Consider the following 8030-nt stretch of genomic DNA (forward strand, 5'->3'; position numbering starts at 1 on the left):
AGTATGTCCAATGAACGACTGACAGGAGGTGGCCCTAACACATGTTCACTGGAAAAGGGAAACTGGACAAGGAGAGAGTTCTTAGGCAGTGGGATGCTTTAGGACCAGGAGGTTCCAGCTAGCCCTCCATAGAAAGGTAATTAATGCATGTTTTGAAAATGAGTAAACGATTAGTCCCTGTTGTTTTTGCACTAAATGACGTTTATAACTTATATGTATCTGTATTTGTCTTATTTTATGTAAAGTCAGTGAGCCACGAGGTACAAGTACAAGTCCTTGATGTTCAACTACAAAACAGTGTCCAAAATGGCACCCACTTTAAAAAACATATAAAGACCCTTCTCGTTTGTGAACACCTTTACTTCTAATGTCTCCCTACATTTAAAAAACAAAACTCTGTCCCTACCTGTATCTGCTGCAGAGACGCTGCTTCATTGCGATTCTCCAAAAACACATATTCCATCATCTAAACATGGCATCCACCTTTTTTTGTTATATTTGAAAATCAAATATAACAATATACTAGTACTACTTTGGACTCCAACCAGAAAAGCTAAGGTTTGGATTTATGTACTCTATACATTTTTGTGTTTAACATGTGATTCATATTTCCTGAATATTCTGATACCCTGGCATTATGCTTGTGTTTGCATAAAGATATTCATAAAATGCATTATATATTTATACCATTTTTATGTATACTTTACAACTGTAATGTTGTACAGTTTGTTGTAGTTTTGCAGTCACTACACACATAACATTATGTGTTCTCTGCACCGTATAATGACAATTAAGTTGAATTGATTTCAAATGAATGGAGAATCTCTTTGGGGCCAGTGATTGATACCTTTCATTCAGCTTTGGAAAAAAGCCCTCCTAACATCCCGGCCATTTAGCCGGCAGCCTGACTGATATTGATTTGGATAGTTTGAAATGAGGGAAATGAATAGTGCCGGGGCTAATTGCATAGCAATGAAGGCAGGGGGGAAATATCCTCACACATTGTTAGCACTATCACACTGCGACCTTCACCACAAGAAAACCATTCCAATAAAGAAGGTAGGTTTGGCAACATTGGGGCCTGATACATGAGACAAATACACATTCTAGACTTCATTTTTGACAGACAACAGCAGGTACAGGCCTATGACACCATTCAATCAGAAAATATTTATATATGATACATGTAAATGCAAACCACTTTGGTTATGGAGATGGTTGTTTGTGTCAAAGGAAAAATGATGCTTTATGTTTTATTTACCTACTTTTTCTTACAGATACACAATAGCTACAATTACAAATTTATCTTGGATGGAAGTGGTCTAGGTTTCTGTAATAAACATTCTGTAGACTAAAGATTTCATGCCTAATCATCTCTTAGAGGCCAACATGAAAGCAATAGTTGTAATATCGTCATCTTGTGGCGATGAGGCGGCGCTCACCCTCAGCCATGGTGAGGTCGTGGCCAGAAGCAGCCACTTGGTGGCAATGTTGAGCTGTTGAATTAACCATGTTTGACGATCAAGGCCTGCCACCAGAGCACTTCCAGATATGTGGCAGATGGACCTGCTGCCCTGAGCTAATGTGAATCACAAAGCACCATCTCAATGCAGACAACAGCTATATTTCAGTTTTTAAAAAAAAACATTTTTTTTTAAGAAAGCATTTGACTTGACATGAGCATGCAGTTAGGAGACATTGTGGACATTGTTTTCATGCATAGAGAGGGGGAGAAAAGAGAAAAAGGAAAGAAATATTGACGAGACCTTGGAAATGTGATGTGGTGTGTGATGTGCACTAGATGTATAAGGAAACAAAGCAACGGTGACTTCAGCTGGTGACTCATACGGATGGGTTGTACAGGTGGTGAATAATAAGGTAATTGATGATGAAGAATAATTCCGTTTTTATTGTTATGTCCAATATAACGCGTAACCTGAATGTGCGTATGGACTATGAATCATCACACTCTCTCACCCCCATGCTGACACACTTCACACTGATGACATATCATTACAGGTATGAAGCTGTTTTGTGATGTGAAGTATTTTAACATTGGGACTGAAAGGAGAAAACAAAAAACACTTTATTTCTCTTTTCTGAGGGGGTTTCACATTAGAATATGAAGCTTTGGATGGTGGAAATCTCAGCTACAATCATATAAATAAACATTTGTCTTCATTTGTCAACCCCCTCAGTCTGTAAAGGTTTTTAGTTTTGAGTTTAGGCAATCTTGTTGCCGTCTTAACGTATTATGATCTTTTTTCATCTGTTTTCATTCTCCTCTTTCATGATGTGTGATTGTCTTAACCACTTTGCAGCTTAGTCTGAATCTACATCCACAGACTAAAGTAATCTTTAAATGAAGACAACTTAAAGTAACTTGATTCACTCAGGCTGTGCTTATCTGGCTTTGTCCACATTCAAGAAGAAGCTGGCTAAACAAGCTTTGGCAGTGGAAAGAGCTCGGTGAAACAGCTGCAGAGCCTTAACCGCATTAAGCTCATCGCTGACTCTGTTCGAGCACTCAGCACTGTAGGGGGTTGGAATCCTCATTAGAGCAGAATCAGTTACTAGGAATATTGCTTTTAGAAAATGTAACTTATGCCGAAGCAGCCCAGTGAAAAAAAGAGAAGCACTTATATGTTAATTTTGAATAGTGCAGCAGAATACTTTCAAGCCTTTGAATTATTTCCTGAATTAAATAGAATAAGTGGTGATAACCAATGCCATGTAATACCCACACAGTCTCATGATGTTTTAAACAGGAAGGAGATACGATATAATAAGTAGAAGGACACAGATGTAAAGCAGGCATGCAGGATCTTCTATAGAGATACTGAAAAACCCGCCACCACTATACACTTTCACCTCCTCTCCCATCTTTTATCCTCCAGCCCGCTGCTCCTGTCTGGAGAAGTCTCATTTAGCCAGCTGGAGAGGAAAAACCACCACTGATACCAAATCAAGTTACTGCAGCCTGGGGGATTGACACATAATCAATGGTGTTGAATCTGCAGCGGAGACCGCTTGCATATTTAATATTCCCGAAGCTGCAGGACAGGGAATGGACAGAGAGGGAGAGGGAATCGGAGAGGGAGGGCACAACGGGAGCAAACCTCAGCAGTAGGTGAGCGTCTTTTGACTGATAGGCCAGCAGATTGCATCTCGTGACCAGGGCATCAGCACCATGCACCTCAGACTTATCTATTTATGGCTTGTACTACAATGTGGACACTGTGGTCAGGAGTTCCCTGGGAAAAAGAAAGAAAAGAATAATCACCAAGCTATGTGTAGTTTTCATCTCTTTGCCTTTCATTCTTTTGCTCTCTGAATATAAAACAAAACAAATAACATTCCAGCTTTGAGGTGTTCATGAAACCACAAGTGTGATGGGCAATAAAAAGCCAGCTGTTTTCAGCTCTCTTTAAATGCAGGCTATCATCTTTGAAAGGCAAGTCATATTTCACCACTGAATGCATCAAAAAGCCTGCATTCAGCCCACAACACCTCAATCATAGCTCTTTAAAGCCTTTTGTCACTCTATGTCCTTCATTCAGTTGATGTTGCTGTAGTGGATAACTTAAGACTACAAGACTTGAATTGGTTATTTAGCTGAAATAGTTTCTTTCTTATTGACATTGATTATTTACACACAGCATAAGCAAAAGGATGGATCCTGAATTAACACAGGTATCCACACCCAGAGTGTAAAGAAAATGAGCAGTATGTAAACAACACGACTGGCCTTGCTGTTCAAGTCATCAAATACTTGTTCACTATGTTGGAACTTTTATGTTTCTGTTTGGTTACTTTTCAGTTTAACTGTTATTGGAGTTTAGTCTGGATTCTTTTTTTCAGCCTGTTGCCGGCGCTGTAATAACCACTTTGGGGTTCAACTTTTAGAACGCTACATTAACTGTAAATTTTTAATCTAATCTAATCTTTAAATCTAAATGTTTGTTTTTTCTGTATTCCTTGGGTCTATCTATCGATTTGCTGTATATAGGCCACACCCATATGTGGAGGAACACACATCCTTTCTGCTTAAAATAGTTGATTTGTATTTAGCCTGTTAAGGTGCACCATTCACATTGACTGCGGGCACAAAATGGCAAAGCAGTGGAACTAATATATCAGTGGCTTAATACCTCTCTTTCCACTCTTTGTCCAATGATCAAATCTAATTCCAGATGAACATAATCATAAGGGGTGACTAAAACGTGTGGATTGGAGAGATAACGACTAAGAAATAGAAGGGCATTGGCTGATACAAAGGTAAAACATTATCTGAAGGCAATTATGCAAGGGTTATGAGACACTTACAGGCACAGAAAGCCTACATGTTGTCAATGTGGTCAGAGGAGAATCGCTAAGGTTTTATTAGCCTGTAAGAGAGAATGACCGGCCAAAACCTTTCAGGATTTTATGAGAAAATGCCTGAGAGGCATGTAAAACCCATCTTTATTAAAGACCACCCAAGCTACCTTTATGATGCCTACTAACAGCACTTGCTGATGAATATAAGCATAAACTCTAAGTGGGTTTATGAGGTTTTCCAGCATCTGAGGTGCTGCAGAAAAGCACATGACTGCATGTAGAGCTGAAACAGATGAATTGATTAGTCAGTGAACAGAACAATAATCTGTTTGCCATATTTTTTGGAATATGAAGCTTATCAAGAATAGCTTGTAATTTTTTTATATGATTAATATTTTGATGTGTTTTTAATGTATGTCTTCCATTTCAATGTAAATGGATTGATTGAACATAAAGCTTTAATTGGTTAAATAACTAATTTCTCAAAAACTGAGAGATTGAGATGAGCTACCCTGAAACTAATTTGGCCAAGATGGTATTGGATCCTTATTCACTTATTCCAATTCAGTGTCACTTGGGAGCTGAGTCAGTGTGCACTGAGCCTAATCCAGGTAAAAGCCCTGAAGATGTTGCCAGGCTGTCATATCAAATCCCGTTGACACCTAAGGGTAATTTTACATCTCCAGGAAACAGAAGTAAACTCCCACTGTGCTGTCATGACACCTGTACACATGACCTCCACATAAATACGCTTTTTTAACTTGGTGGTAGGATCACTACACTAATGAATTATGGTTACATAATCCTCCAGGGAGAGTTTAGCCTGTCCCAGAGCTCACTGGAGCTATAAACCCAGACAAGGGAACCCTGACCCGATGAGGTGATCTCTCTTAGGGCCGCTGTCCTTCCAGGCATGACAGCTTGGTGTACAGCCTGTGACTGAGCAGCCAGCCAAACCCATTGGCCTTGTAGCTGATGTCTCTCTGTCTCCCTTCCTGCTCTCATAGCCCCAGTTTTAATTGCTTTGAAGCTGAGTGCACACCTCAGGGAGCCCGACAGGATGTTTTACAGAGCTTTGGGGAGACTGTCTATTAATAAATAATACCACCCCAGTCCTCTTTCTTCAACTGTCTCTCTACACTAATGCTGGATGGAGATCAGAGGGTTACAATGGTAACAACTGCTCTCTCTGACCTGTAACACACCCACATCTTGTGGGCGTGGGCAGATGTGATGAGAGCACCCATCACATCTTAATCAGAAATGTTATGATAATTAGTCAATATATGGAGTTTGTGCATAGCAGGCTACTAGTATTATACTATATATAGTATTTATATAAGTTGACCTTTATTGAGTTAACTTTGTATCTTGTGAAGTGATGTATTGGTAAAAACTGATGAAAAAGTTGATTAAAAGCGCTTTAAATTAGATTCTGCGGGAGAAAATATAACTATAAATGAAAATACAGGTAAAAACACATACATTTTTTTAATAAACAAACATGAAGGTTATGAACTTTTATATCAATAACTTTCCACAGGAGTCACATTTCCCCCTAGAAACAATGCATTTGTGTTTCCAATGATGTTGTCTAAAGTGGTACCACATTTGAGAGATTTTTCCCAGTACTACACACTTTGCTTTCTCTGGTATTAAGCTTGATCTGTTTGTGGAGCTAAACAGACGTCCATCTTCGACCCCTCCCTCTCTCTGCTTCCCTTATCCCCAGTAGTTGGATTTACGGTTTTAATGGGGTCGAACAACTGCAGATTGTAGACAGCATTGTTGGCCAAACTGCATTATTTTTTACCATAGACAGTTTCAATTTATATCTTTCATTGTTCCAACCTCAGAGTTGCTCTCCCCACCTCTACCCCACATTATTAATGAGATTGATGTGCGGGATACGGCCGCACAGAGACACATGTACACATACAAACAGACGGGAAAATCAATGGCACGTTGTTAGCATTTATATGGCTTTGGTTTGCATGTCGCTACAAGTAGCTACTAGGTAGCCTGCAGCGATAGAAAGAAATAAAGAAAAGAGGAGAGGTTGTTAGCCACAGCCTGTCCACTTCCCTGAGTCCATTAAACACCACTCCAGACTAAATGGTTTGTGTTTTAGATCTGATTCATGGCATTAATGAATGTTGAGTGTGATTTCCACCCAATCCCTGCCTGGGTAAGTTCATGATTTATGTGCTGTTTATTTATGAGCAAATGCTGTGACAGGTGCTGATGGTGTGCTGTGGTATTCTGGGCCTTTACTTTATACAAACCGGAAATGATCTTGAAATGTTTCATTGACTAGCTTAAGGATGACCGTTCATATCGGCACTGTCCAATTTCACAGATCACTGGTCGATTTTAGGCTCTGAATGATATTCTTGCTCGTGCTCTGACTGTATCCATCTCTTTTTCACCTCGTACTGAGATTATAATACTGTCATGAAAAAGTAGAAGAAATGTGTCTTGCGTGCCTCTCTTACCCACACACACGCTTTAACAGAGGGGTCAGCGCAGGGCAGCCATGATATTTCTTGGTGGACTGGCGCCCAATGGCTGCATAGATGTATTCAGCTGCTATGTGTCATGGATGGAGGTTTATTCTACAAACAGCGACAGCGAGCTTGTTGTAAGTTACTTCATTAACAGTCAAATCCATTTGTCCGGAAGACGATTAGGGCCTTATGGAAAAGAAAGAAAGAAAACGCCGGGGAAAAAGTCTGAGAGTAAAGATCTATTTTTTTTGCATGTGGCCCCTCTCCTCTTTTGTAGATGTAGGTTGATGTAGGCTGATTGGTTGAAAAAGGTAGGTGTGCTAGCTGAATCAGTAACAAAATTTAATTGGAGGAAAATGGTTTAAACACAAAAGTGAAATATAATACACAATCATTGGTGCTCATCTTTCAATTTTTGACAAATCAGGTTTTATATTTTATCTTCTAAAGGAATAACACCGTCTTCACCCCTCCTTTTCTCGTCTCTGTCTTACAATGTCCGTGAGACTTGAGCAAATGATATAAAGATGCTGGTCTCGCTTGTCCATTTAGACTTAATTATAATTGGGCCGATTACCATTCTGTTCATTTGGATATGCAAATCTGAAAATGAGTTTCTCCCCCTTGCCCACATGCTGGTGGAAACAAAAGGGAAAACTAAAAGCAGACCAGGGAGATTTCAGCCTTTCCAGCAGGTATACATGGGTCACACCTCTGCTAATTGAAGTGTCTGCTTTATTTTTTATCCTTCTGCACTGGGACAATTTTATCATGCAGGTGTCAATCTTGTCAGGATGTTCCAAGACAACAAATACAATTCCTAGGAGGATCATCTCATTTTAAGCAACAGATTTGGTTTAAAGGACAAGGAGAGTCCCCTGTTGCTTGGGACTGAGGGACAGGTGGAGACCGGGCGAAGCTGCATTGACCAAAAAAGCAATTAACATTCACAAATAGCGTCAAGGAAGCAATCCGCAGATACACAGGCACTGAATGTGACCTACTGCATGGGCCCAGTTCCTTCATTAGACCCTCCCTTAAGGGTAGACAAACTTAAATACATATTTGCATACAAATGCAGTGATTAACCCTCTAAGTGCATTAGCTCTGGCTGATTCCTGCACCCCATTTGTCTCTCTGTGCTTGAAATGAGGTGGAATAAGGATTTTATAATATAATAATGACTTTATTGACTTTCCTGAA

The sequence above is a fragment of the Genypterus blacodes genome, unplaced genomic scaffold (genome assembly GCF_046128005.1).
Source record: "Genypterus blacodes isolate CSIRO-AG114 ecotype Tasmania unplaced genomic scaffold, CSIRO-AGI_Gbla_v1 ptg000027l_1, whole genome shotgun sequence".
Taxonomy (NCBI): domain Eukaryota; kingdom Metazoa; phylum Chordata; class Actinopteri; order Ophidiiformes; family Ophidiidae; genus Genypterus; species Genypterus blacodes.